Raw genomic sequence first — 5,207 nt, forward strand, 5'->3', positions numbered from 1 at the left:
AAAGTAATCCTGCAGTGAAAAATTATCAGTTGTTAAAAATAACCAACTTATAGTTAGCTTCTTGATGGGATTTCGATAAATACCTCACTTTTAATAAGCTATGAAAAAAAACCAACTTAAAGTGAGTTGTAAAGTCGTGCAGCAGTCATGCAGATGCAATCGGAAGTTTGTTTTCTTTACAAGTTTCTATTTAAAAATCCGCATGCAATAACTAATTTGAATAAATTTTTTTGCAATTCACAAATTCTTTTTCGAATTCAGGACAAATAAAATGAAGTTCGAAATTCTGTATTATAGTTTTGATGTTATGTCTGAAGGAATTTCAATATATGACCATCTACTGAAGAATATGTAAATAAATAAACAAATATTCAATGTTGAATATAAATTAAATAAACAAAAGTGTAAAAAAATAAAAATAAATGAGAAATTAGTTAGTTAGTTACAAGTTATTTGACATGTAATGCAGAGGTATACAGGTCCTACTTTTGCGGCCATCGCCCCACAAAAGTACCCTGCAAGAACACTGACCATCATATGATTGCTCATCTGAGCGAAAGTGCTAAACGATATTTCAATCAGTTCGAAGAACAAACTTTCAATCAGTTTCTTAAGGACAATATACATCAAGCCTGATGTAATAATCTGTCAAAGCTGAGGGGTCAAACCTGATGTGGAAAGCGTTCAAAGTTGATTCATCAAACCTGATGTAGAAAACAATCAAAGATAAGGAATCAGGCCTGATGTTAAAATCCATCAAATTAAAATATTACTAAACGTTACATAAAAATACAAATAAATATTACATATATACATTAATATTTTTACTAATTTGCGGTTTTATTTATATGAACGAACAGTATAACTTGAGTTTCGCACAAAGTTTCAAAATTTAGTTTTCGTTTGGTTTTTTGCTAAATGTAAACTATATTTTTATAAAAATTAACGGAAAAATTTACGCATTCATTTTCAAAAAAATCTGTGTCAATACTTGGTTCATTCAAACAAATTAAAATATCATTCAAAATTAAATATTAAGTTTAAGTTTAATGAGCCTCCTTCTTCGTCTTTCTTGCAAATTTTTTTTGCGACATCCGGTGATGGCTAAGTTCCACTGCTTTTTTAACGCCTCGTTCGAACTCGAAACTTCCTTGTAGTTTGAAGATTTCTAAATGAAACAATGAATACATGTGTAACAAAATTATAGTTTATACAGTTTATAAATACTTACCTCGTAGAATGGAATCCAACAGCTTAAGCTTGACTAGGGCCTGCTTTTCGCATCACCCATGCCAGTTGTAGGCGCCCATCAATTCATCCGTAAAAATCTGTCTGACGACGAACGGAACATCTTCGGAAACCCCTTTAATTTTGTGCAGGTATGATGTCTAAAAATTGTAAAATGAAGTAAAAACTATAACATTTTCAATTGTCACCCCCGAATTCTGGTATTTTAAGATTGTCCTCTATGTTTAACACTACTATTGAGGACTACAGTTAGAACTATAGTTACCTTTTTTCAAACAAAATACACAGGTAATAGCTTGCACTAGTGTTCGCGTAAACAGACTAAAGTTAGGTATAAGCTAACATCACTCCCTGTAGGGTAGCTTTCCTCAAAGAAAATTTACAGATAAAAGTGACCTTTAGTTCCTTCCTAATCAACTTCAAGTTAACTTATATTTAGTTAAGATATATTTCACGCAAGGCATGCCGTTGAATTTCAACATTTGAAAGCACATTTATACATATGCCTGGCTGTAGCTGAGTGCGCATGCTTGCCATAATTTCCATCGAGAGGGTTAGGGTTCGAGTTCCATTGCAAATTAAATATTATAATTTCCTCCCCTCAGTGTACCGGTAGCGAACGTACGGGTCGCGAAGTACGATTTTTCCATCATTTTTAAACCTTTCATGAACTTGAAATGGCATTACAAGTTTGGTCCGATGTTTGTAAGTACCAGAAGAAGAAGATATAATAATAATAATAGATTGGCGCTTACACATATGTTAGTGTTTGGCCGAGCTTCTCCTCCTATTTGTGGCGTGCGCCTTGTTATTGTCACACAAAGCGGAGGGACCTATAGTTTAACGCCGACCCCGAACGGCGATTGTATTTTTATGAGAAGCTGTTTTTCATGGCAGAAATACAATCGGAGGTTTGCCATTGCCTGCCGAGGGACGACCGCTGTTAAGAAAAAACCTTTTTTCTATATTTTTTGCGATGTTGCTTTGAACCCAGGTGCTGTGTGGTGAAAGCGCGCACTGCCTACCACTACACCACAGCGGCCGACGAAGAAGAAGATATAGACCCACATAAATGTTCGCCAAAATGATCAGAACGTCAAGCTGAGTCGATTTAGCCATCCGTCTGACTGTTTGAACGCAATCTAGTCCCTCAATTTTCGAGATATCCGACTGAGTTTTGCCGGTAAAAATATGCATTTTTTTATTAAATTATTAAAAAAAAATATATAAATAGAAGTGGTAGCCTTCGATAGTTATTTCTGTTTGAAAGCTATTTAATTCCTCTTTTATTTGGTACCAAATTTATTTAATTTGGATAAGCGGTTTGTTTACTATCCGGAAAGACTTTTATTTCGAGCTTAAAAATATCTGGCCAAGTTTAACTGTTGGGAAAAAATAACTGCTATTTACGGTCCCTGATATTATCCTTAATACTATTTCACATTGTCGCTGAAATGCAAAAAACCACAACTAACTAAATTTTTGTATTGCCTAAAATTCGATTCGATGAAATGCACGATAATCAATGAAAAAGTTAATTTTGGATTTTTAGTTAGTTAGGGCGTTATGTATTTCAGCGACGAAGCATGAAAAAGTGTGTCTGAATGAGGAAACATACCTCGAATCAGCCTTTAAGCAGATTCGGGGCGCTCGGTTTTATAATGCAACGAAGACAAATGGAGTCCAAGATGCCTTCAAGCTAAAAATACTGGACAAGTTCCGTGTTTTTTATTATTTTTTGAGCCCTAATAAATACTTGGTGTGGCAAGCCATCCGCCAGTGTGGCACGAGAGCAAAAAATCATTACCACGCGCTTCATAAATCAAGCAATTTGTATGAAGGAGTGTTTGCAATGTCGTTTGCTTTCGTTCATAAAGCCACATAAAGGCTCAGTTCTGTTCCGTCCCGATATAGCATTGTGCCATTCTAACCCCTTAGGCATGAACTGGTCTGTTAGTCACGGGGTATATATTGTTCAAAAGGACCGCAACCTACCAAACTGTTCAGAATTGCAACGCGTTGAAAATTATTGAAAGAAAGTAGATAAAAACGAAAGAAGACATCAAAACTTATCAGAATTTCTTCGTATCCATTCTTTATGTTGCAAAAGTGCAACCATAACTAACATAAGTTGTACATATAAAATATTTAAAGCAAAAAAATTCCTTTAAGTAAAATAAATAAGTTTTCAGTTTTCTAGGCTGATTTTTTCATGAAAATTACTGAGATAAGTTATAAGACCATTGTTTTATAAAAAATTAAGACACCTTTGTAAAATTGTATTTAAAAAAATTTATGTTAATTAAAATTTTAGCTCTCGGTCCTGGTTGACCATTCTGTGGAAATGCTCATATTTAATTTTTAGGTACATTTATCTACTTTAGAAAAAATTTTTTTTGGCAAATAAGTACCATTTGAAAATTTAGTTTTCATCCCTAGTGCGTTTTATAACGTGGATGCTGTCAAATCGACGAGGGGTTAGCGGTCCACGAATGGCGCCACCTCTGGCTCTGATATAAATATATATAACAAGCGTTGACAATAATTCGAGATAGAAAACTAACTCTAGGCGCGAGGTAACAATAGCCTACCGTGCCTACGCAGCTAGTGGAATGCGCGATAGAAAAAAGTTTACATTTCTCTATTTTGACTCTAGCTAGAGTGAATATCTCCTAGATTTGCTCTACCGTGTAAACTTAATTAAGAGAGGAGATTTTTATTTCAGTAAAACTATGGCGAGATTTCTCTACCGTGTACACTTTGCTTAAGAATATTTGTGCAACATGTCGTATGAGTAACATATTTTTATTCATCATAAAAAGTTTTAATTCACAAGTAAAAGTATTGAAAATGGTAAAGTTATATTGGCTGCATTTCTTTATTCATTCTGAACGTTTGGAATAAACTTTTTTGTTTATTTATTCTTTAGAACGTTCCTGATGATATGTTGACGTATATTTCAACCGCATTCTGTTTATTCCGGCTGTGAAATTGGATTATCCGGAATGTATAAAGAAACGCAGCCATTGATAGAGTACTTTCAAAATTGAGTTTGTGTGAGTTTGGCAGAATTAACTGTTATTTCGTTTTTACACGCGTGTCTCAATATTGACTTATTACTGGGAATTTCCTTCACATCTTTCTTGAAAATAGTTGAGCAGTTCTGCAAAGAATTCAAATTGGAGTTGTTAAGTATATTCCTTTGATTCATATACATATTTTCCGTCACCTGCATAGACGGAAACGTGAAAAAACACGAATCTGAAATCCGTTTTGCTCGATCACGTCACAATTTTTTCCTAACCTCAAAAACATGGCGGTTATTATGCTGTGCACACCCGGTAGAAGTGAAACCTTCAAAAAATCATCGGAATTTTATTGTAATCTTCTGGTGTGTGTTTTATTAAACTCTCGTGGATTAACTCATTAATTTTATTTACGGGTTGGGAGAAATATAAATTGCCACAAATATTACTGTTCTCTCATGGTTCAACCTGCTTTCACAAGCAAATAAGAAAATACATTGATTCCAGTTTTTGTGCATTGAGTTCTATTTGTGGAGAACTATACGAGCTCCATCATCTGTGCTATGGTTTATTACAGCTCCGCCTGCTCTGGTCAATAGGCTTTTAAATTGAATTACTATATTATTATTAGAAATGTCTAAAGCTCTCTCAATATCCACCCACGTCTCTAAAATAATTAGAGAATTCAACGATGATGCTATTCTGTCTAATTGAAGATCCTGTACGTGAACGCGTATACTTTAGCAATTGAAGATAAACAGTGTCAATCCTTTGATTGCATTATAACATCATATAATAATTTTTCAATTGTTTCAAGTCCATTCAGATGCAGCCTTTGGAATTCACCTTGCAACTCAGCTGTGGCTACTCTTGCTCTCCGACCGTGATCGAATTTTCTATACTTTTATTAACTTTTATTTACCTCATTTATTT

At 34.2% G+C, this 5,207-nt stretch overlaps 1 long non-coding RNA gene across 1 annotated transcript; it reads right to left on the minus strand.

Annotated features, from left to right (window-relative positions):
* Positions 1–1,031: 1,031 nt before the first annotated feature.
* LOC108382542 (uncharacterized) lies at positions 1,032–1,383 on the minus strand. Its single transcript, XR_001849695.1, has 3 exons — positions 1,232–1,383; positions 1,116–1,168; positions 1,032–1,071 (listed from the first exon to the last, which is right to left on the minus strand). It is a non-coding gene; the product is annotated as an uncharacterized LOC108382542 (long non-coding RNA).
* Between the last annotated feature and the right edge of the window lie 3,824 nt (positions 1,384–5,207).

The sequence above is a fragment of the Rhagoletis zephyria genome, unplaced genomic scaffold, assembly GCF_001687245.7.
Source record: "Rhagoletis zephyria isolate East Lansing unplaced genomic scaffold, Rhagoletis_zephyria_1.1 Rzeph_scaffold_27433, whole genome shotgun sequence".
NCBI lineage: Eukaryota > Metazoa > Arthropoda > Insecta > Diptera > Tephritidae > Rhagoletis > Rhagoletis zephyria.